This window comes from Mustela nivalis (assembly GCF_964662115.1).
Source record: "Mustela nivalis genome assembly, chromosome: 5".
Lineage (NCBI taxonomy): Eukaryota > Metazoa > Chordata > Mammalia > Carnivora > Mustelidae > Mustela > Mustela nivalis.
Genome location: NC_139024.1, coordinates 75,556,723 through 75,583,316, shown reverse-complemented (window position 1 = coordinate 75,583,316; position 26,594 = coordinate 75,556,723). Strand labels below are relative to the sequence as shown.

Genomic DNA, 26,594 nt, shown 5'->3' with positions numbered 1-26,594 from the left:
AGGGTTCTAGTCCCAGGACCGTGAGATCATGACCTGAAATGAAGTCAGATGCTTAACCAGATGAGCCACCCAGGTACCCCAAGTCTTTTAAAGAGTGGAAAAACTCAAAGAATGATTTTTGTTCTCATTTTATCAGCCTTTCCTGAATGTAGTGTATTTATTAACAAAGGATCAGAGAAGAGAGAAATTAACTGGAAAAACCCTGCAGTTGGATATCGAAATGTTATGTCAGTTACATTAACATATTCTATAAATGTTTGAAATAATATTTTTGTTTTAATTTCATAAAGACTTTAGATTTTATGATTCTTACTTTCAAGAATAGAAACCCAATTTATTATGTTGTGCCTAAGAAGAAAGAAAAATAATTAGGTCATAAATTTGAGGATGCCTTTATTTTAATTATAGCAAACCTTATTTATAGAGAGTTCATTTTTTCCCAATTACTATTTTTGCATTTTATGTGCATTATCACAATCACATGAAGTAGATAAATATGTTCGCTTCCATTTTTTCAATGAAAAAAGTGGGGAGAAAGTGATGGAGTTAGCCAAGGTGAATCAACAGACAGATGGGAAAATGAAGATCCAAATTAAAATCTCCTGACTCCAAAGTCCCTGCACTTAATTGTGCTGTATTCTGAGAAAATAATTCAATCTACTTAAATTTATCTCATTATAAACTTTCCATGAGTCTTACATCTTTAAAGTCTTCATAGTACTTACTAAATTTTTAAGCATATAAGTAAATAGGAATATATGTCCAAGTGGTCTTAGAAAGCAGTGTTTTTAAGTTTAAAGAAGTATCAACAACCACTCATTATTAAAAGAAGTTTTTCAGGGTCGCCTGGGTGGCTCAATCGATTAAGCATCTGTCTTCAGCTCAGGTCATGATTTCAGGGCCCTGGGACTGAGTCTTATGTAGGGCTCCCTGCTCAGAGAGGAGTTTGCTTCATCCCTCCCCCAATCTTGTGCACATGCTTGCTCACTCTCTCTTTTCCTCTCCTTCTCTCTCAAATAAATAAATAAACAAATAAAATCTTTTAAAAATAAAATTTTCAGTTGACTATCTCACATCTACATAGGTGAATCTCACAAAGAGAATATTGAACAAAAAATACAAATCAAGAAATACATTAGGATTCCACTTCAGAAATTTCAAAGCTGACAAGACTAAGCATGTTATTTAGGAATACATATGAGAAAAGTAGTGAGGAAATCAAGGGAATGAGTAATTATAAACTCTGGAATGAGCTCTGGAAAAAAAAAATATGTGGGGAAGAAGTGACAAGGATTCAAAGGTCTTGGGTTTCCTGGTAATACTTGTATTTTTACTGATGTCAGTCCCTTTGTACTGTACTTTCTTCACCTTCTCTACTATGTTAGAGTTACTTATTAACACAGGGTGCAAATGCTGGAAGTTTTTAGAAAATATTCTCTGTAACCTTTCATAGCACATTGTGTATTCAGTCAGGATATACTGAAAAGTGTGAAACTTGGATCCATCACAATAAGTGTTCAGGTTGTCCTCACTAACTTGAGGATCGTAAACAATGGTGGATGGATGCAATTTCACTTTTGACCTGTAGCCATTCGGGGTCATTTCTGGAGAACAAGCTTCACTGGACACGAACAAGTTGCAAATGTGGAAGTGGAAGCAAAAATATCTACCCAGAATAGTGATAAGATCGAATTTCTGCCTAGAACAAAAGAGATAAATAGACTGAAATGCTCAGAAGAAAGGTTTACTTTTCCAATAAGAGTCTGAAAAGAACTGTGAGAATTGATTATATAACCTTATATGTTTTGAGATTTAATTAGGTAATGTCTGGGGGGCGGGGAACTGAGCTGCTCAAAGAAAGACGCTATCAAAGTGACTTTTTTTTTTTATTAACTCTGGTAATTTTGAAACATCTTCAGCTGATGCATGTTTGCTGTTGAAGCTTGTTCATTTTCCCTCTACAAGCTTGTTCTTTTCATCCTTCAGTTTAATTGGCTATTTCTTGCACTAATAAAGCTATCAGTGGGAAGATATTTTGAAGTAATGGAATACTTAAAATTTCAGTTGTCTTTCTTTTTCATATAAAAGGCTGTGAATATTTACATGGATGAAAAATCCTCTTCCCACCTCAGAGTGAAAGCACACAGCCCCATAATATCTACCCTGGACATAGCTTTCTCTTCTTCTAGTTTTTACACCGTTCCCCAATATACTATTTAGGTTTATAATATTTGATATATCCTACAATTACTCCTTTTAAATTTCTGATTTCTGAATAAGTGTCCTTCTTCCTGTTTATTTGAGGAAAGGACTTCATATGTTTATTCATCCAAATTCTTCAAACTTTTAGAGAACCTCTATGGGGTACCTACTTCCTGCAAGAAATTATAACTGACCAATTTTTACACATGTATATACTCAAATAACAATTTCCCATATCAAGATTCCCAATTTTTCCAGATCCCTTCTTCAGCCTCCCATGTATATACTAATGGATATTTGGATTATTTCCCACTAGGGGTTATATTATTGGAACATGTGCACTGATTTCTGGTTGTTATCTCTGTAATAATGTAATTGCTGGGTCATAGGGGATAAATATATTCACCTTTAGTATATAATACCAAAGAATTTCCCAAAGTACTCTCCCAAGCAGCAATGTATGAAATTTTCACTTACACTGCATGCTTTCTAATATTTGATATTGTTTACTCTTTTCACTTTAGTGATCTGAAATGGTGTGTCACATTATCACATTGTAATTTAATTTTTATTTCTCCAATAATTATGATGTAAGAACTTCTTAATATGATTATTGGCCATCTAGAAATTATCTTTCATAAAGTCTTAGTTCAAGGTGTGCTAACTTTTTTAATTTAAGATTTTATTTATATATTTGAGAGAGAGAGAGAGCACAAGTGTGGGGAGCAGCAAGCAGAGGGAGAAGCTGGCTCCCCACTGAGCAAGGAACCCCATGCAGAACTTGATCCCAGGACCCTGGGATCATGACCTGAGCTGAAGGCAGATGCTTAACCAACTGAGCCACCCAGACCTCCTTAGATTTGCTAACTTTTAAAAAGGTAATTGATTGGATGCCTGGGTGGCCCAGTGGGTTGGGCCTTTGGCTTGGATCGTGATCTCGGGGTTTTGGAATTGAGTCCCGCATCTGGCTCTCTGTTCAGCTGGGAGCCTGCATCCCCCTCTCTCTCTGCCTGCCTCTCTGCCTACTTGTGATCTCTCTCTGTGTGTCAAATAAATAAATAAATAAATAAAATCTTTAAAAAAAATGTAATTGAATATATATGGGCATGTAGGACATTTTAAATACATTTGTATATGTGAGGTATGAGGTTTTTTAATTTATGTATGTTTTCCTATACTGTTTGTCTTTTTTACATAATATCTCTAAAGAAATCAGATACATATTTTTTTCAAGTTTTATTTAGATTCCGGTTAGTTATACCGTGTAACGTTAGTTTCAGGTTTAGAGTCTATCAATTCATCACTTACATACAACACACAGTGCTCATTACAAATACCCATAACACATATTTAACCCATCCCTACCCATTTTCCAAATATTTTTAAGTTTAATGAAGTAAATAATTTTTTGAGTTATTGAAAATTTATGTTTCACATTTAGGCGTCATAGTTATACGTGACTCTAAATGTAAAGGTCAAACTCTAGTCTCTGTTCTGCTCCACTGTTAGCCCTTCCACCAAAAACCACGTAACTTCATATAACTTTCCAGTAAGTCTCACAACCCTAGAGTGTATGTTCTATAGCTTTACATCTCTCTGTACAAAGATTGTAGTGGAATTCTAGATCCTCCAAATTTCTAAATCCATTTTAGAATTAGATCTTCAATTTTCACAGTAACAACAACAACAACAAAACAACTGGTATTTCCAGTGGTACTGCATTTAATTTATACATCAATTAAGAATGTAATTAATTTCTTAATATTATGGAGGGCCCCAATCCATGAACATATCATATTCCTGTGTTTTTTAAGTCTTCCTTAATTTCCTTCAGTGAACATTTTGTAATTTTCAGTTATGCAGTCTTATACATATTCAGTCACATTCCTCAAATATTTGAAAATTGTGGTATTTTTTATTTTGGTATTTTTCTTTAATTTCCCAATAATTTATTTCTGAAATATATGCATGCTATTTTTTTATGTTGACCTTGTTTCCATTGACCGTGGTAAATTCACTTAATTCTACTTGTTTATAGATTCTTTGGCAAATAAAACTAGTTTCTCTTCTTTTTTTGCCCCCAATTCTTGTGCTTTATATCTCTTTTTCTTATTGCACTGGTTAAAACCTGCAGCATGATGAGAAATAGATACGGTGGTACAGTGTATTCTTGTGTTGTTTCCAACCTCAGGGGAAAGCATTATTTTATCATTAAATATATTCTGCACGCATGTTTTTGTAGATATCTGGTATCAAAAAAGTTCCTTTGTATTTCTAGTATTTTAAATGAAGCATAGTTGAGTGTTCTCTCACATAATGTTTCTGCACCTATTTAAAGAATCTTGTGATTTTTCACTTTTACTTCTATTGGTCAATTATCTTCACCGATTTTCCAAATATTAACTTTTCATTTTTAAATTTGAGGAATAAGGACCTCTTGGTCATAATTTTCCATCTAAGTTCCACAAAATGTAAAATGTTTACTTTGGCATAAATATTAATACCTATTTGAATGATGTCAGTGAACACTCATTAAAGAAACATCTCACAAATCACTGAGGTCTTTTTGTACTTATGCTTGCTTACTGTCTTCTGTAAGCAAGGTGATTCTCTTTTTGTTTGTGTGTTTATTTTTTTAAGATTTATTTATTTATTTGAGAGAGAGAGAGAAAGGGAGAGAGAGAACACAACCAGGGGAGGGAGAGATGAAAAGGGAGAAGTAGGGTCTCCACTGAGCAGGGAGCCCAGTGCATCATGACCTGAGCTGAAGGCAGATTCTTAACTGACTGAGCTGCCTAGGCTCCCCAGCAAGGTGATTCTTTCGCTTATTTTTAAAATTTAAAGTGAGCATTATTCACCACTGAAAAATGTATGTTTTATGAGCCCACAGAGTTATTGTTATGTTATTTTGTTTTAATACCAAATTCTAGAACCCACTAGAAAATCACATTCTTTTTTTTTAAGATTTTATTTATTTATCTGACAGAGAGGGAGATCACAAGAAGGCAGAGAGGCAGGCAGAGAGAAAGAGAAGGAAACAGGCTCCCTGCTAAGCAGGGAGCCTGACAGGAGACTGGATCCCAGGACCCTGAGATCATGACCTGAGCCGAAAGCAGAGGCTTTAACCCACTGAGCCACCCAGGTATCCAAATATGACATTCTTAACTAAAAAGATTATCTGACAGATAATAATACATAGCAATAATATCTGTCAGGTGATATACAAAAACAAATATTGTGTTATAAATTCATATAAAATGAATATCCTCAATTATTTGTTACAGTATTTTGGTCATAAATTATTAATTAGGAGAGATTTACAGAAATGTGATTTTTAATCAAAACTGTAAATAATTGATACACAATACCTTGGCCCATGGCAGGCAAGAGATTATTTCACATAGCAAAAATTAAAGGTGGAAAACTATAGGGTACATTTTGAGTTCTGACACTCCAAAATTGCTGATTATTCTAGATTAGAAATGATTTGAATTTCAGGCACTGGTATGTAAGATTTGTTTTGATAATATAGAATATATATATTATAGTATATATATTGTCTTGGCTATTCCAACATCTAGCAGGGTGTGCAGAATATTGCTTAAGAAATGTTGAAAGAATGACAGAACGAACAGATCGATGAAGGAAGAGCTTAGAGTTTATAATTGGAGAAGTCAGGAAATGACAATAATGAGAGTCTTATTCTAAATGGTGAAAGTGTATACATATAATATATGCTGTCTTTTTTGCTATATTGTGTCAGGGGCAATTTTGATATGATTTAACAATTGCATGATATGGAGATAAATGGAAAAACAGTTTGAAGGAAAATAAGCAGTTTATGCTATTGGCTTCTGAATTAGGAGAAATGGTGATGTGATGACATAGGATGAAAGAGAAGTGGATAATTATCACATAGTATGTGGACAACTACCAAAGCTGGTATTTTTAAGTGTACAAGGTGATGAGCATAAATGAAAAGATAAAAAGATAAAGAATGAACTCACTTCGTGTTTCCCTATGTGCCTTTGGGTTTAAATTGCACTTAAGGTCCCTGTGAACAATGAGCAACCCAGAAATGCAAATATTAGGACAGGAGAGGGAAGAAAAAATGCCTAACCCTTACATCTAATATGATGAGTAAGTGGAGCAAAGGGAGGTTAAGTTGCTTTTGAAGAGAAGTAAAGGCTATTTTTAACAAGATGTACATTGTGAACTAGAGATGCTTTCTGTTTGGGAGAAATACTTGATTTTAGAAATTTAGAAGGGGGGTTGCCTGGGTGGTGCAGTCAGTTGAGCATCTGACTCTTGGTCTCAGCTCAGGTCATGATCTCAGGGTCATGGGATCGGGTCATGTCAAGCTCCACGCTCAGTGCAGTGTCTGTTTGAGATTTTCCCTCTCCCTCTGACCCTCTCCCTCTGACCCCCCGCTTGTGCATGCTCTCCTTTTTTCTCTCTCTCTCTCTCAAATAGATAAACCTTAATAAAAGAAAAAAAAATTAGAGGGAGTAGGATAGGGACCAGAGAAGAGGAAGTAGATCACTGGGAACTGCCGGATAACTAAGTTGTAAAGGAGAACAAAAAAGAGAATGGACTTGATGTTTCTTTCTAATTCATGCAGCTTTTTACCAAAGCTACACCTACCACAGTAGAGAAGACAGGTTTTAGGGTTTATATCCATAATTCACGAATGCATAAGTATTTATTGAACACTTTCTCTGTGCCAGGAACTGTCTTAAGTGCCAGGATTTAAGTAGTGAGGAAGACACGCAAGATCTCCCATTCTAAAGAGAAAAGAGAGAAAAGAAACCATCCAAGATAAATAAATGAGCAAGACAATTTTCTGAGAGCGAAAACTGGTATGAACAAAATTAACAGAGGGATGCCATAGAGACTTAAAATTAAGGACTGCATTAGCCAAGTGAGTCTTTTCTGAAGATGAGACCTTTATGATGAAACATGAATAGTCAACTATTAGAGTGATCTGGGGGAAGGGTGTGCCAGGCAAAGGGAATGGCAAGTTCAAGAACACTAAGGCATTCTTTAGGGATCAAAAGAAATTCATTGTATCTGGAAAAGACTGGATGGGGAAATCCTAGCACAGCATGGTTGCAGAGGTGGGCAAGGGTAAGGCAGACCCCATAGGGCATTGTAGATGACTGGAAAGAGTTGGAATTCTACCTTGAATCAAAGAGAAGATTGTTGGAAAGCTTTAAATAAGAAAGTGAAAAATATCCAGTTTACATTTTTAAAGATCATTTGACTGCCTCATGGAAAATCCAAAAGTAGAGGTAAGGAGCTTAGGCAGTCATAGTGTACCTCGGAAAAGTCATGGACTCTCTAGAGCAGTAACCAAACACATGGAGATATTCCTGGGATAGATATTAGAGAAACGGCAACCAGGAATTAAATTGTCAAAATATATATATGCTTGAGTCCAGCATGTGTCTTCCTTCCTATTGATTACAGTTATGTGCATGTTCCTATCTAGTATATATTGATAGTTTGATTATATATTAAGGGTTTCGAAAAGTCATTTAAGAAATTTCACCGACTAGCTGTACCTGCCTTTCTCCCTCCCTCCCTCCTCCCTTCCTCTTTCTTGTTTTGGTTTGGCATTGTTCACAAATGAAAGAATCCTATAAAAAGTGGAACTGTTGTTTTCTTTCTGAAAGATTGGTGAAGTTGTCTTTCCATCAGCCTATGGAAGCATTGTTGAAATTAAAAACCTCATTTTCTCATCACCGTTATCTCTGTGAAGGGCCAAGGACCACTGACACATGATTGGATGAGTTTCTCAGCTCTTCTCCCTTTACTGTCTTGCTTACTCCATTCTTTATCACGTATGTGTGGTTGTCATGAGGGGCTCTATCACGGAGCTTCTTGAGGCTTTTTATTTTTATCTTCTTACTTTTAACAATCTAGCTGAGAAGATTGTCTGTCATTCTCAGATTGTTTATGTTGATCTCATTAACGTAGGTGGAAATTAACCAGTGTGGCGATGGGAGATTGTTTTACTTCTTAAGTTGGGACTTCCTTCTAGTAGTTACATTTTTTATATTAATGAATACAACCTGCTTACCATTTTAAACATTTTTTTTCATATGTCTATTATTTTATTTGACACAGAGAGAGAGAGAGAGAGATCACAAGCAGGCAGAGAGGCAGGCGGAGAGAGAGGAGGAAGCAGTCTCCCTGCCGAGCAGAGAGCCCGATGCGGGACTCGATCCCAGGACCCTGAGACCATGACCTGAGCCGAAGGCAGAGGCTTTAACTCACTGAGCCACCCAGGTGCCCCCTGCTTACCATTTTAAAGTGGGCTAAGCGTGGAGAACAAATTTACTTAGAGACGAAAGGGATCCATTTATGTCCACATTTACTCAAGGTGCCGGCATTTGTAGTTTTCTGCAAAAGCCTGCATATCGGAATTCCTATACAGAATCCAATATGAAGAATCAATGTTTTCTCTTTGTATTAGTTTGCTAGGTCTTCCATGACAAAATGCCACAGAATGGATGACCTGAACCACAGACATTTACTTCCTAACAATTCCGGGGTTTAGGAGTTCAAGATGAAGGTTCTGGAAAGTTTGGTTCCTCTGAGGCTTCTGTCTCTGTCATGCAAACTAAATGGTTACTGGCCTTGCTGACTCTTCACCTGGTTTTTCTCTATGCACAGGTATCCCTGGTGTGCCTGTGTGTCTAATCTTTGTAGAGACACCAGTCAGATTGCATTAGGGCCCTCCTTTACAGCCTCATTTTAACTTACCTCTTTACAGGTCCTGTCTCCAAATAGTCACGTTCTGAAATTATGGGGGTTAGGCCTTTAACATATGAAGGGAGGGAGGCACAATTTAGCCCATAACCCCATTGAAGTTTGAAATGAAACAAGTTGAAAGTATCATAGTGTGCAAGAAAATATTAAATCAAAATAGATTTACCAGTCCAAGAATGCTATTGTTTTCCATCCGCATAATTAAACATCTCTAAAGTTTTTTGATGAATAGGGCAAAGCTAATCACTTTAACTGGAAACATTTGCTGTCTTATTCCCTTCCCATCCAGATATCCAGAGCACCTCAGGATTTAACTTCAAGACTAGCCCACTTGATATTTCAATCCCTTTGGCTAATAAATACCTTGCAATTTGGAGAAGACAAAATCTGATTCCATTCTGCATGCCTGGGCCAGACTCCTTCCTACTTGCCCAATTCTTGCATTGCATGGAACTAGCCCATCAGATACAACTTTAATAGCTATCCTAGTAAGTACCCAGCATGTGGTATGTATCTGAAGGATACTTCTGCTTTGGGGGTCAGAGAGGCCTGAGTTTATATACCAGCTCTGCTGCTTACTTGATCTTAGACTTCCATTTGCTAATCTGTGAAATAGGGTTCTTAGTACCTATCACATAGTGTTTTGATGATGATTGAGGTAAATGATGCAGATGTCAATCCTGACACATGTGTGTATCACAGAGCAATTAGAATGCACGGATATGGTAGACTACTATCTTTTACTCAATCTCTCACTTATAATCCACTTTCTGTCATTGATGTTTCCTTATTTGTTTATCTGTTAAACTTACCATAATGAGAAAGGGCCTCAGGTCTGTTCTAGAATATGTAGCAGGGTACAGTGTGACAGAAACTTTCAGAATTTTGTCTTAATTTCACTATATACAAACACTGGAGGATTAGCATCTTTATATCTTGTTTATTGCTTTACCCAAAAGAAAACTTTTTTCTTAATTGTAGTAGGATGTGGTAAAACAACTCAGGGACACTCAAACTCAAATCGACTAGTATTTGTAGTAGTGGCTTAAATTGAGCATTGGTTTTACCAGTACTCAGAAATGCCTGCCCTTGCGGAGTTGTACATACTTGGCAAGGAGAAAGAAAGTATGAATGAAGCGGAGTCCTGTCCAATTTGAGTAGTGAACTCCTTGTTTGGTCTCGGAATTGTGGAGTCATTCAAACTGAGGAACTAAGAAACATAGGATTTGAAGTGGCCAGAGAAACCCCACAAGCAAGAGGCTATTTTTAACTGTAAACTTTTCATCATTTAAAGATGTCCAATACCAAGTTATGCCTATGGAAGAAAAATGTGAATAAAGCTGATGTTGCAATACAGCTGACCAGACTCTAAAGCTGCAAATACTAAACCTTGAACTTTGGCAATGGCGTTGGGGGTGGGGTGTTCAGTGTTCCACAGTCAACCAGTATTTGCCTTCCCCCTTTTTTGTCTTACTCCTTCTTTTTAAAGTCATCATGGGAGTTGGGACTTGGCAAGGATACTTATTCTGACGAAGCAATGAGGCTCATTTGGTGGGGAGGTGGGGGGCAAAAACACCAGCTTGCATATCCCATCAGAGTACAATCGTGAAAAGACTCTTCCTTCAAGATAATATACCTAGTGGGAAATCTGCTCAGTTGGGTGAGGTGATCTACAGCAAATAAAGGGACAGAGCTATAGGGTAGGGAAAATAGCCCTTGCCTTATCTACACAGCAGTCTCTTCTCCTTCACACTAAGAGCTAACAGCAGCAATCTATTCTCAATGCCTCTCTCCTGCTCAAGCCAAGATCCAATTGCTCCCAAGTGCACTTGTGTATTACAGGCTCTCAAGAGGGTACAAGAGTAATTTTACCAGTGAAATATATTCAGGTTTTCTTTGGGGACAGCTGTATTTGGGACACAACCCTATCTTCCAGATTAAATATATGCATCATTATATGTTACATACTGTATATATGTATAAAGTGGGCCTTCGAATACATTCTGATTTATGAAAAAGCTAAATGTGCATTTAAAACAAATGTTTTTTGCAGATATTGCAGTTACTAGAATGACTGGACTTGATTAATTAAAATTAAGGAAAGCAGTTTTGTTATGCTGAGGCTGAACTAACAAATCAAAAAATTTCAGATTCAGAAGAAGGGTAATTTATATAACTATGTTTATGCATATATTATGAATCTTTTTTTTTAAGTTTTTTGTAATATCTGAAATCCGAATTTATAATCTAATTACAATGAAATTTTGGTTTGATCTATAAGGTATCTCCTTTGCCATAGGAGTACACATGTACAGATAGACATTCCTTGAAATCTTGAATTTCAAGATCCAGTTATATTCTGGTAAAAGTAAGGACTTTCTTAGGTATAATATTCAGTAAGGACTGAGTAAGGACTTTCTTAGGTATAATATTTCTATATATATATATGATTAACAGAACTATTTTTACTTGCAGTTTTAAGCTACACTAAATAAATTTGTTTTTGAAAGAACTGTGGAAAGCTGGCTTTCTATTAAGTGAAAAATTATCATATTAATAGAAAATGAATCCAAAAGCAAGATGACTTGATGAAGTCATCTTTGAAATTTCTGTGAATGTTTTTTAATGATAATACTCAAGCCACTTGTAATAGCACTGATGCCAGGGTTTACCCTTTATAAGTTGAAACCTAAAGTCTGTTATACTTGAAGTATTGAAAAATAAGCATGCCCAAGACATGTTGTATAAGAACACCAACTTCTGGAACACATCTCTGTGTTTTAGATATTTTTAATTATTTGAGGTTTAACATTGACTGTAAGTTTAAGATAGTTTTTGAATATAAAAAATTATATTTAATATTTTTCTTTTTTGAGAGGACAGAGCAATCTAATATGAAATCCCAGTTATACCTTTACTTGATTTTAAGCAGATCAGATAATTCCTTGAATATCAGCATTCATGGTAAAATAGTACTATTAGTGTATACCTTACAGGATTACGAGATTAGTCAAGACCATACACACACACACACACACACACACACACACACACACACATATACATATATGCACTGACACACATAGTAATCCCTGCATAGGAATAAGGACAGTTGGAATGGAATGATGGAGGACTACTGTCTTCTATCTGATTTATCATCCCCTTATAATCTAACTTTTGTATCTTTCTACTTTGTGACATCAAGAAGTAGATACTCATTCAGTGTGACAGTATTAAACATGAATGGATGAAAGATTTTGTTTTTGTTTTTACCCCATTAAAGGGGAAAATCTATGTGGTACAATATAGAAGAATTGAGCTATGCATGTATATATGAGAAAGGAGTAGAAATTATGCTGTAAGCTAGCTATTAGTATCATCTGGTTTTCCCATAACATTTCAGGTATTCTACTTCCAGAATGTTTATGAAACTTAAAAGTAGAGATTCACTTCAAAGTGCGGTAGTTGATAGATGTTGGTCACAAACTTAAAATTGCTATGTAGATAGGTTCTAGCAGGAAGAGAAAGAGCCTTAGTGAAAGAAGCCCTAGGAAGAGAGAACAGACACTCTTTGAAACTGTGGCCTGCCAATTTCCAACCTGGAAGCAGCATTTGGGGGTATTAGTAATGTGATACCTTTTAAAGAATTCCTTATGATTGAACATCTAATATAGTAATACTTCCCTAGACATGAAGTCCTTTTAGGCAAAGTTCTGATGCATACAAATTTACTGTTTAAATATGAATATTCTTAATTTGTGGAAATAAACTTTGTTTTCCAAGCCTGTTACAGTTACATACTGTCTGGCTTGAATTCTCCTGGTTTTCTGATTCTACTCTTGCGCTACAGTTGCTTCCTAAAATGTTGAGCTCATTTATATATCAAACAAACTATGCTGTCTTTGATCTCTAAGATGTTGATATTGGAATACTAGTTGATGTTTCAAAATCTACATAGTCGTTGATACAAAATACTCAATCCGTGTGAATTAGAGTAAGTTAGAAATGTGACTCCTAAATAATTTATTGATTTGGCAGAGAGACAGCAAGAGAAGGAACACAAGCAGGGGGAGTGGGAGAGGGAGCAGCAGGCTCTCCGCTAAGCAGGGAGCTGATGCGGGGCTCAATCCCAAGACCCCAGGATCATGACCTGAGCAGAAGTCAAGCGCTTAAGGACTGAGACACCCAGGCATCCCGACTCCTAAATATATTTTGTTTTCTTTTTCCTGAGGAAGAAATATGCTGTAGTTAGAAAACCAATGTAAGATTTCCTAAGAAACCTGCCTGAAGTATAAAGAACAGTGTGACTTGGTATTTGTTTATAAATAAAATATGTCCATAAGAAATGTATTAGACAGTTGTGGTCAGTTTTATACAAGGCCAACAAGAATGTCTCATTGATATATTTTTTAATTTACTATACCGTATTTATATTATTGATAGTTAAAAAGCAAGAATTTTCACAACTATACTCCTAATCTGAGAGCCTCCAAAATTTTGCCATATGGTTATGCCCCAGCCAAAATATCTTGACAAAAGAATTTTCAGTATTTATAATCTGTGCACTTGGTAAGCAATTTCATTGGCTTACAGAAGTCTTCCATATCTAATTTCTCATTTAACCTCATAAAGCTGTGTTCTGTAATTTTACTATTATACGTGTGAATTCTCTTTGAGGCTCCATGGCTTGAAGAAAGTTGGTGATAGTGAAGGTAAGCTAAAGAAAAAAACCCAGATAGTTAAAGAAATGAAAAGTGGAACCTGTGAGTGAAGATTAAAGGGAAATAGGGTTATTTAGTTTGGAAAGAGACAAAAATGATCTTAAGTTATAAGACCGCCTTAATATTAAAGACCAAGAACAGTTAGTCTATATTTATACAAATGATGCGTTAAGATAAAATGAACTGGAAATTAAGGAAGACAAATGGAATGGGCAAGCTATTATAAACAACCCTGGAGTCACTCAGAATGAACTGAATCCTTGTTCTACTTCGACTCAGTCACTCTTGGGTAGTATTTGGATTTTCTAAAAATTCCTGTCAATCTATACAAAGTAATGTAGGGAAATAGTTTTATACACTGTGAGTTTTGCGAAAACTCCTAATAGAGACAAGGGTTTGAGACAACATTTAACAGATATTTTGGTGCACTGATTTTAATACTTCAAACGAACTTACGGAAATTCAAAGCCCTAGAGTAAAATAGCTTATACTGTGGATTCCAAACAGTATGTTGGGGCACCCCAGGACACCATAAGGAACTCGCAGGGGCACCATGAGATTTTCTAAATTTTCAAGGAAAATAATGATGCTTGACATCTGTTAGACATCACACAAGCTACGACCTTCAGGGAGTTCACAGATTTAACATTAGAGCACAGTAATTCCTTTTGATAATGTTAGTTTTGAGAAGTTGAGCTTTCAGACATTCCTGGGAAGAAAGAAAATACCATGGGAAAATCTTTGTGGAATAGGGTAGAAGGGTGGTGATGCCTAGTCAGGGTCAAGGTTTAAAATGTTGCACAGGGGCACCTGGGTGGCTCAGTAGGTTAAAGCCTCTGCCTTCGGCTCGGGTCATGGTCCCAGGGTCCTGGGATCAAGCCCCACATCGGGCTCTCTGCTTAGCAGGGAGCCTGCTTCCCCTTCCCTCTGCCTGTCTCTCTGCCTACTTGTGATCTCTCTCTCTCTCTAAGGTAAAAAAAAAAAAAAATGTTGCACAGCTCCATACTATGGCACAGCTCACTCCTAATCCTAGTGAGTACTTGTGGTTATTGAAGAACAAAGTAAAATGCATTATATTTTCTTTCATTTATGTGCATTAGTTTTTTAAATGCCTATAAGTGTTAGATCATAATTATTTGTAATTTTAGGTTGTTTAGACTTATTAAACTGGGCTGCTAGATCTGCCCCCCCCCCCCGCCAGGGTGGAAAAAAAGTTATAAATCATAAAGCTGACTCTGAAACAGCAAAATTTGAGAATCTGTCATTTTTAAAAAAGATTTAATTTATTTATTTGACAGACAGAGATCACAAGTAGGCAGAAGGCAGGCAGAGAAAGAGGAAGAAGCAGGCTCCCTGCTGAGCAGAAAGCCCTGTGCTGGGCTCCATCCCAGGACCCTGGGATCATGACATGAGCTGAAGGCAGAGGCTTTAACCCACTGAGCCACCCAGGCACCCCAAGAATCTGTCATTGTTTACACTTATTTCTATTTTAGAGCAATAATGTGCATCTCATATTCTTTATAAAATGTCTGCGCTGGTAAAAGTGTGGGTTTAACCCAATCATTGTAAATTTGTGACAGAACATCAGACTTTAGGCTATAACTAGTAAGGAGCTAATTGCTCCTTCAAGTGAGTTCCATGGTCAGAAAGTGCTGTTTCCAGTCAATTCAGTGGGGTTTTTGAGATGGTTCTTTTTATCGTTAAGGTCTTGAAAAATCTAGGTTCCTTTATCATTTCAAGGCCAAGAATTTCACAAGTGAAAAAGAATATTTTAGGGATAGCCTATGTCCTCTGTCCATGCCTCTTTGTGTGTTAGCAAAAATCATGTATTGAGAACCTAGAGAAATTTTAAACATTTTGAAGTTTAAAAAAATGTATTTAGGTATATCAAGAAACTTTCCTCAGTAATAGTTCTTTCAAATTAGAAATGGAATGTCTCTTGAGGAAAAACTAGATCACTAATTATAGACTTAATAAAATGTCGTTAATGGGCAGACTATTCAACTTTGAATTGAAACTTCTAGCAGTGAGAAACTATGAAAAGATGTAATTCTACAGTTTATTCAGTTTCCTCTTTTGTTACATATTCTCAGTATGCTGGGTTGTATGTTATGAAAATGTGGCTTCCACCTCGCAAAGTCATTTCGTGTGTTTTAACTTCAGTGATGCATTACAGATTCATTTATTTTATTCAAATGGCTTGTCCCTTGAGTTTGAGACCTGAAACATGGCAGGGTAATGTTTTTCAAAGTACATGTGACCAGAGAGACATGCTTCTAACCATTTTTTTCACTTTTGAGAATCCCAATCCTGTCTGGCGCCCACAGAAAAATCAAAGAATTTATTCTGTCTTGATGTCATATTACTTGTCATTACATTTGAATCAGAGGTGAAGAGTTTGAAGCAAAATCTAATTAGTATCTGTCCTGCCTTATGATATGTTTGCAAATTGAACATTTAGATTTTTTAGTAGCACTTAAGATTATATTATATCATTGACAGTTTATTATGGCCATATATGCTGGCCATAGCTCTCTGTAAAACCATAAAGGGTAGCTGGGGACCAATCACTTCACACAGATCACATGCAGCTGACCAGTAAAGAAGGCTGTAAGAGTAATCATATTTTAAATTTCTAAAAAGTGTACGGCATTTGTGGGTGTTCTGACGGTAATAGAATTAAAATAACTCTCTTTTGTCCTAGCTTAAATTATGATTCAGAATTATATAACAGTGTAGTAGGAATACTGTGGTGTGTATACTGAATTTAAAGAGAACTTTTTGGCTATATGTACAATATTAAAAATGGTTAAATTTCATTTACCTAAGGGTTACAGATAATTTCCTTTTATGTAAAAAAAAAATACTAAGGAATGTATATAACAGAGTTACAGTCTTTTAAGGTTTTTTTTTAATTCTTTTTAAAATTTGTGGTGGCACACTCAGAATTCTGTATCTATCTATTGTGAATCATTCTTTGAATAATACAACTTTCATAGACATTGCCTGTTTGTTGACCAAAGATTTATATATATTTAGGTATTGTGAAATTAGCCCTGATACTAACACTTTATCTCAAAAGGAGATTAAAAAGAATAATTACAGTGAGTAGTAATAGCCTCTTGTAAATTTTATCAAGTGTATTAGTAGCAGTTTCCTTAGGAGCCATGTCATTTAAGTGTTGAGCAGTAGGACTTTCTACAATGGGTACTCACCAAATTCGTTTCTAAGTTCAGGCTTCTCCCTTTTCCTCTGGTAGTATCTCCCTTTCCAACCTTCACCTGGTTTAGGTTTTCTTCCTCATTCCATTCAGAGTCAGCTCAAATAGGACCTTCTCTTGCCTTGTCATCTAATAGTTTCCACTCCCCTCTTTGTACTCTGCTGCTTTACAGAACTCTTTGGTTCCATCACAAAATGATTTGGCATTATTTAAATTTTTTAATTTGTTTTTTCTGCGATATGGCTCTCTGTCATCTCCACAGAAGCAAGAGCTCGTCTTGTTCAGTACATCTGGAACAGGTTCTGGCATATAGTAGGGATTCTACAAATATGGGTTGAATGAATGAGTAAAAGAGGATGGTATGTCATTTCCATATATAGTTTTCTTTACTTAGCCTCACTTGGATTTAACTCCACGAAGTAGAAGGTATGCAGGGAGAAGTATCTCCGGTATCTGACCAGACAAAATCATTAAATTTAATAGCTAGAGTTGGACAATAGAAAGCACTACAGTAACTCATTATAGAATATTTCTCTGCTTCACATCCTGCTAACCAGTGATCGGATTTTACCTTAAATAAAAAGATCTGTGGCTTCTTGGTTTCTACAAAATCTTTTGATATTTTCTGTAAATATGGTGAATTTGGCTTTAAGGAAACTGCATTTTATGAACAATATATGCATTCAGGCCACAAAAATATAATTGCAAAGATAGCAATAGATGTTTTAGTTTCAGAGATTTTCTTAATACACATTTGATTGTACCTAGAAAGTCTACATCTAACTCAGTTGACAAACCCAGTTACATCTTTTTTTTTTTTCTTTTCAATAAACTGATCATTTGCTGGAAGAATTAATAATCATAATTAACTTCTACATTTCCCATAAGCTTTCCTAACTCCGTGTCTCAATGTTGACCTCTTGATCCTGGTGAAAAAAATTTCATGTAATTTCTTTAGAAGCATTGTTACTATCTTTTAAAAACATTTTTATAATTCCAGATCTTTTTTTTAGAAAATTTGATTTAAGATGTGTGGGAGAGAGGTGAAAATAAATGATATAAAGGATACCACTTGATTATCATTTTGCCACTAAACATACATTTTATTACAGTTTCTACAGCCTTATCCATGTCAGTGAATATTATGCCTTTTTAAAGACATACTGTCTGGAGAGCCATTTGTGATGTCAGAAATCCATTGAGACTTTTCCCAAGTTCTGTTCTCTACCATATCATTCTAATTTTAAAATTTTAAGACCTAGAGATTTTCATCTCTTCATTTAAGTCATAGTAATTTAAGATGAAATGTCAAAGTTTGACATAAGAATAAAATATATGGGTTAGAGAATTTATTTCTATAATTTATGTAAGTCTTTCCTCAAAGTTTTTTTTTTCATAATAGGATAGATTTTCAGGCAATTAGAAACATAGATATTTGCCATAGTACTAATAACAAACAATGCTAATTTTTCCTAAGATAAGACCAATTTTATTAGAGAAATTAAACAAATATTTTTGAATTATAGAACATTTGAATATTTTAGCTTTTGAATTTTTAAATTCTGTACTAGGCTTTTAAAAACTGTCTTATGGAACCCATTACCAGATTTTGAAATAAATGTATCGAGACCTGTCTTTTCTCCAGTGGAATAGAATGGAATGAGTGAGGAATGGAATAGGATAGGAAAGGGTAAGAAAGAACAGAACAGGTGGAATAGGAAGAAAAGAAGAGAATATCCTGGTTTCAATCTAAACTATTTTTTCTTGTAGAAGTAAAAAAAAAAAAAAAAAATTTAAGACTATAAGAATCTGTGTAAGATTGTGGAATCACTGCTTAGTTTTCTTCTGGTAAATTAGATTTGCTTGAATTCAGTCCAACTTTTTGCCTTAAGATTTGAAATAAATGCATGTACAGCAATCTCTTTTCACTTTTTTGATGGAGGTCAAGCCAATTATAAAAATTATCTTGATTTTGGGACACCTGGGTGCTTCTGTTGGTTAAGTGTCAGACTCTTGATTTACAATCAGGTCATCATCTTAGGGTTGTGAGATCAAACCCCTTGTTGGGTTCTGCATTGGATGTGGAGCCTGCTTAAGATTCTCTCTCCCTCTCCCTCCTTACCCTTCACTCTTTCTCTCTCTTAAAAAAAAAAAAAAAGTCTTAATTTTAACATTCAGAAGTCTGTTTCTGTTGTTTAATATGTAGTATGGAAATAATTTGCCCACAACAGAATTTGGCTGAAACTTTGGTTTCTTATACCCCATGAGCAAGTCTGTTACTTCTAAATATACTTTTGGAATTATATCCATATACTCTTAAAACTTTTCATTTAAATTGCTTAGTGGCAATTATATTATCTCAAATCATGTTGATTTTTAAACTAAAGTGGAATATGATTTGGACTTAACTAACATCCTCTAAAATTCTCAGTTTGCATCAATGCAAGTGTAGTTTGAAATAAAGACATATTTCCAGTTATATAATTCCATGGTATAAAAGATATGTATAGTTACAGTAGGAATCTTTCTTTTATTAAAGTCCAAGAGATTAATTCCTATGTTTTCTTTTATGACTTTTACAGTTTTGGGGATCACACTAAGGACGTTAATCCACTTTGAGTTTATTTTTGTGTATGGTGTAAGAAAGTGGTCCAGTTTGTTTCCCTTTCTCTTCCTCTCCTTACGCCCCTTTCTTCCTCCCTCCCTTCCATTCTTCCTTCTCTTTCTTTTCTTTCTTCAGGTAGCTATCCTTTTCCCCCCAATACCATTTATTAAAAAGACTGCCTTTTCCTCATATTCTTACCTCCGGTGTCATAGATTAATTGACTACGTAAGTGTGCATTTGTTTCTGGACTTTCTATCCTGTTTCATTGATCTCTGTGTCTATTTTGTGTCGATACCATACTCTTTTGAATGCTACAGTTTGGACATATGTCTTGAAATTTGGATTTGTGGTGTCTCCAGATTATTTTTTCTCAGACTGCTCTGGCTATTCAGGGTCTTTGTGATTCCATAAAAAAAATTAGGATTATTTGTTCTAGTTCTGTGAAAAATACTATTGGTATTTTGGTAGGTATTGCAAAGACTCTGAAGATTGCTTTGGATATTATAGCCATTTTAATAATATTCTTCCAATCCATGAACATGGTATATCTTGTCATTTGTTTGTGTCATCTTCAGTTTTTTCACCAGTTTCTTACAGTTTTTAGAGTAAATATCTTTCACCTCCTTGGATAAATTTATTCTTAGAAAAAAAATTATTCCTAGATATTTTATTATTTTTGGTGCAAGTATAAATGGGGAGAGTTTTTTTTTTTTCTTTAAAGATTTTATTTATGAATTTGCTTGTCAGAGAGAGAGTGAGGGAGTGCATGCACACAAGCATGAGCAGGGGGAGGGGCAGAAGGAGAGGAAGGCTCTCCACTGAGCAAGAGGCCCCATGCGGGACTTGATCCCAAGGCTCTGGGATCATGACCTGAGCTGAAGGCAGAGGCCTAACTGACTGAGCCACCCAGGCGTCCTGGGGAGAGTTTCTTAATTTCTCTTTCTACCACTTTAGTATATAGGAACCTAACAGATTTCTGTATAATAATTTTGTATCCAGCAACTTGCCTGAGTTCATTTATTTGGTCTTTATTGAGTCTTAGGGCTTTCTAAATATAATACCATGTCATCTGCAAGCAGTGACAACTTTACTTCTTTTTTACCGATTTGGATAACTTTTATTTATTTTTCTTATCTGATTGCTGCACCTGGACTATGTCAGATAAAAGTTGAATAAAAAGTACTATGTTGAATAAAAATGACAAGAGTGTACATCCTTATCTTATTCCTGATCTTAGAGGAAAAGCTTTCAGTTTTTTCACCATTATTTAAGATGTTAGCTGTGGCTTTTTTGTGTATGGCATTTATTCTGTTGAGGTACATTTCCTCTGAACCCACTTGTTGAGAGTTTTTAACATGTACAGGTGTTTTAATTTGTTGGATGCTTTTCTGCATCTATTGGGACAATCATATTGCTTTTATCTCTTCTCTTGTTAATGTAATGTGTTACATGGATTAATTTGGGAATGTTGAATCATTTTTGCATCCTTGGAATAAATTCCACTTGATCGTGGTGAGTGATCCTTTTAATGTGTTGTTGAATTTGGATTGCTAATATTTTTTGAGGATTTTTGGATCTATGTTCATCAGGCATATTGACTTGTAGTGTTTTTTGTTTGTTTGTTTGTTTTATAGTGTCTTTGTCTGGTTTTGGTATCAGGTAATGCTAGCATTGTCAAATGAAATTGGAAGTTATCCTTCCTCTTATTATTACTTTTATTGCATAGTTTGAGAAGAATAATTATTGACACTTCTTTAAGTGTTTGCTAGAATTTACCTTTGAAACCGTCTGGTTCTGACTTTTGTTTGGGAGTTTTTTGATTACTGATTCAATTTCAATACTAATAATCAGTCTTTTCAAAATTTCTGTTTCATTTTGTTTCAGTTTTAGAAGATTATAAATTTGTAGGAGTATATACATTTCTTCTAGGTTGTCTAATATGTTGACATTATTTTTCAAAGTATCCTCTATAATCCTTAGTATTTCTGTGGGGTTTGTTTTCTCTACACTTTCACTAAGCACAACTGGCCTTTAAACAGAGAGACAAAACTTGAAATATTGTGGGTTTGGTTCAAGACCACGGCAGTAAAGTGAATATTGCAATAAAATGAGTCAAGTGAATTTTTTGGTTTCCCAGTGCACATAAAAATTATGCTTGTACTCTACTGTAGTCTACCAGGCATAACATTGTGTCTAAACAAATAATGTAAATACTATAACTAAAAAAAAAAAAATACACTAATGCTGGAGCACCTTGATAGCTCAGTTGGTCAAGCATCTGCCTTTGTCTTGGGTCATGATCTCAGGGTCCTGGAATTGAGCCCGATGTAGGGCTCTCTGCTTGACAGGAAGTTTGCTCCTCTCTCTCCCTCTGCCCCCCACCCCCAACTCTTGCATACACACACTCTCTCTCAAACAAATAAATTCTTAAAATTAAAAAAAAGTAAAAAAGACACTTTTGCTAAAAAAAAAAAAATTATCATCTGAGCTCTCAGTGAGTCATAATCTTTTTCCTGGCAAAGGGTCCTGCTTTGATGTTGATGGCTGTTCACTGATCAGGATGGTGGTTGTTGAGGTTAAGGTGGCTGTGTCAGTTTCTTAAAACAGGGCAACAATTGAGTATGCTGCCTCAATTCACTGACCCTTCTTTTCACTAATGATTTCTCTATAGCATTTTACCACAGTAGAACTTCCATCAAAATTGGAGTCATGCCTCTCAAACTTGTGCTGCTTTATCAACCAAGTTGATGTAATAGTCTAAACCCTTATTGTCATTTCAGTGGTTTTCACAACATCTTCACCAGGAGTAGATTCTATCTCAAGAAACTACTTTCTTTGCTCATTCATAAGAAGCAGCTCCTCGTTTGTTCAAGTTTGATTGTGAGACTGCAGTAATCTCGTCACATCTTCAGGCTCCACTTCTTATTCTAGATCTCTTGCTATTTCTACCACATCTGTAGTTACCTCCTCCACTGAAGTTCTTAAGCCCTCCAAGTCATCCCTCATCCTAATTGATGGCTGGAATCAACTTCTTCCAAATTCCTGTTAATGATGCTATTTTGGCTCCTTCCACGAATCATGAATGTTCTTAATGGCATCATGATGGTACATCCTTCCCATAAGATTTTCAGCCTACTTTTCCTTGATCCATCAGAGGAATCACTATCCATGATAGCTATAGCCTATTAAATGTATCTCTTCAAAAAGACTTGAAAATCAAAATTCCACCTTGATCCATGGACTACAGGTTAGATGATATGTTAACAGCATGAAGATATTACTCTCATTGTACATCTCCATCATAACTCTTGGATGACCAGGTGAATTGTCAGTGAAAATTAGTATTTTGGAAATGGATCCTTTTTTTTTTTTTTTTTTCCTGAGCAGTAGGTCTTAACAGTGGGCTTCAAATATTCAGTAAACCATACTGTAAACAGATACGCTATCATCCAGGCTTTGTTTTTCCAGTTATAGAGCACAGGCAGAATACACTTAGTCTAATTCTCAAGGTCCCTAGGATTTTCAGAATGGCAAAGGAGCACTGGCTTCAGCTTGGTCACCAGCTGCATTAGGCAGTAGCAAGAGAGCCTATTTTTTAAAGCTTTTGAGCCAGGCTTTGACTTCTCTAGTTTTTGGGTTTGTTGTTCTTGTTGTTGTTGTTGTTTTGTTTTGTTTGTTTTGTTTTTGTTTTAGTGTTGACACCTTCATTTACTATCTTAGCTAGCTCTTTTGGATAACTTGCTGCAGCTTCTACATCAGTGTTTAGTGCTTCACCTTGTACTTTCATATTATAGAGATGGTGCCTTTCCTTAAACCTCGTGAACCAGCCACTGCTAGCTTCAGACTTTTCTTCTGCAGCTTCCTCGCCTCTGTCAGCCTTAATGGAATTCAGATAGAGTCTTGCTCTGGATTAGGCTTTGTCATAAAGTAATGTGACTGGTTTCCTCTTCTATCAAGACCTCTTAAACTTTCTACGTATCAGCAATAAGGCTGCTTTGCTTTCTTATCATTCATGTACCTGATGGAGGTGTACTTTTAGTTTCTTCAGAACTTTTCCTTGGCATTCACAACTTGTCTGTTAGGCACCACAGGCCTAGCTTTTGGCCTATCATGGCTTTCTGTATGCCTTATTCACTCAGCTTAACCATTTCTAGCTTTTTATTTAAAGTGAGAGATATACAACTCTTCCTTTCACTTGAATTCTTAGAGGCTATAATTGGCCTAATTTAAGTATTACTGTGACTTAGGGAATATAGAGGACTAGGAGGAGAGACGGGAACAGCTGGTTGGTAGAGCAGTCAAAACACACAATTTATTAAGTTCATCATCTTATAGGGGTATGGTTTGTGGTGCCTTAAGACAATTACAATAGTAGCATCAAAGATCAGTGATCACAGATCACCTGAAAAATATAATAATAATGAAAAAATTTGAAACATTGTATTACCAAATGTGATGGACACAAAGTAAGAAAATACTGTTGGGAAAATGGCGCTGACACATGGTTGCTACAAATCTTCAGTTTATGAAAAACTTGTCACCTGTGAAGTACATTAAGATAAAGTGCCATAAAATGAGGTTTGCCTGTAAATTAAAAGTGATTGTGTTGATTCTTAACATTCTGTAACATGAACCTTCTTTAGGCATCCATTTTAACATATGTAGCATGAATTTAACATACATTTAGCATGCAATATGTATGTATTAGCATACATTACATGCATTGTGTATATTACTTTGATGGCTGGGTGTTTCCTAGAAAAGCTTTTATCTTCCACTCTCTAGTAACTTTAAACTAATATTCTAATTCAGTTATAAAGTGAGGTAAACTATTCCTATCTCAAAAACAGGATCATGACCTGAGCCATGGGAAGACACTTAACGACTGAGCCAACCAGGCACCCCAGGAATGAAACATTCATGCTGACAGATTTGATTCTGTTTATATGTATTTCTATTATGTAATAGGGATTTTGTTTATGTGGGCACTTTTTAAGCAAGAAGAGATGTTATGTTAAAGTATGTGTTTCTTATTTTTATATTCCAGTATTCAGTGTATTCTGTATTCAACAGTGAAATTGAGCATGGATGTTTATAGAATTTATAGAACTATTTGATACGTGCAGTATCATATCTATGTTAAATAAATAAAATGTGTTTAGAAAGCCTCCATAGAAAAGTTTCCACCAAAATTTTTTTAAAAAGTAATTAGAATTTTTAACTCGTGGACTATCACAAAATCTAGGCTTTGGGAGGAAACTCAGAGGTTGTCCTTCCTACCTTCCCACTAAGAGAACAGATATAAGATAAAAGGATTAGATCTTAAACCAAACTTCAAGTATTTCCTTAAGTACAGGGTCCACTTCTAGATTCAAGAAAAATAAAAATTTATATATATACCTCATGTCACCTGGGTGGTTCAGTCTGTTGAGGGGCTGACTCTTGTTTTCAGCTCAGGTCATGATCTCAGGGTTGAGATACTGAGCCTATATTGAGCACCGTGCTCAGCAGAGAGTCTGCTTGAGATTCTCTCTCTTCTTTTCTCTCTGACCCTCCCCCCATACTCATTCTCTCTCTCTGTAAAATAAATCTTCAAGACAAATATTTTAACCCACTGAGCCACCCAGGTGCCCCAGGACAAATATTTTAAAAAGAAAAGCTATACCTTCTATTTTTTCAGAATTGTTGGTCAAGAGAGGCTAAGCACTATAAAAGACAATGCCGGAATTTCAGTGTCTTAATAAATATTTATTTCTTGTTACACTGGAGCAGGTGTAGTACTCTGCCTACAGAGCTGTGCTGGGATCCTGTATACTTTTCCTATCTACAGTATCCTTATCTAATTCCTGTAAGATCTGTTCCTTTAACTGGGCAATGGGCAAAGAGAGGAATGGGAGGATTGCATTAAAAGATAGTCATGAGCCAGGCCAAAGAAGCATGTACCACTTTTTCTCACATTTGTCCAGAATGCAGTCCCATGCCCATGCCAACTAAGGACAGTGGAGAAAAATGGGCAAACTTGGTGCCCAGAAGGAAGGAAAAATGAGTTGGTGACAAATTAGTCTCTCCTACAAGGCCTTGAAGATTATGAGTATCAATGAAAGATTATCCCCTTGGCTCCTTTTTAACCACTTCCATGTCAGCACTTAAGTAAAAAATGAAGAGCCATGCATGTGTGGAATTTGCAATTAAATCTGAGGATTTTAATAAGCATTCCAATTAGTAGAATGATTCTTCTCTGACTATGTGAGGCTCTCTGTCTGACTTATTAAAATAAGGCCATTTTCAGTTGAAGCAATAAATAGAAAATTTTTTCAAGTGTCATTGTAATTTGGGTTATTAAAATGGGGGTGCTCAGTGGTATTAATGCAACTGACTTACCTTGCACTTTGGATTCTATACAGAGATGGTTATTGTGGGGACTCTCACCTAAAAAACAATTGTGAAATGCTTGTATAAACCTGTCTTTCACCCTGGATGACAGAGATACACATTCATGCATAAAGGACACACATCTGTATAAAGGCATTACTACTTGTTAAAAAAAAAAATGACAGTATTACCCTTCAATCAAGGAATGCTATAATAGCCAAAGTCAATGTTAAGCAATTGAGATAATATTCCAAAAAATTGCTTAATTCATCTGGCATAAACTTTAATAGTGAAATTCCCCCAAACATATTTAGAATTAAAGCAAGCACTTAAAATTTATGTAGGAACACCACAGAATACAAATTACCTGATGGGAAAATGAAAATTGCTTACATTTGGGATTGGATCATTTCCTACATTTCAATGGCCACCCACTTTATAGATACATGTATTGCTTATATATCATTACCTCTAACACACTCAAGTTAATAGACATATTCCCGTGTCCCCAGTCTTTTTCTCTTTTCTGTTTATGGAATGAACTCCAAATTCATTTGTTGTCATCCCAGATTTTCTTCACTTTGGCCTTACTAGGTTTTCAACATTATTTTCCAATCTGATATATAAACCTGGTGCTCTGAGAAAAGTGTTCTTCCCTGTGTGTCTATATCTGCCCTCCTTTCCCATGCCCTCTTACCAC

General features: G+C 35.6%; 1 protein-coding gene across 5 annotated transcripts in view; it reads left to right on the top strand.

The window, feature by feature from the left end:
• The window catches only part of NKAIN2 (sodium/potassium transporting ATPase interacting 2), a gene marked incomplete at its 3' end in the record, with an annotated part of 1,000,956 nt that overhangs the window by 335,233 nt on the left and 639,129 nt on the right, over positions 1-26,594 (top strand). The gene's annotated exons all lie outside the window — the stretch shown is intronic.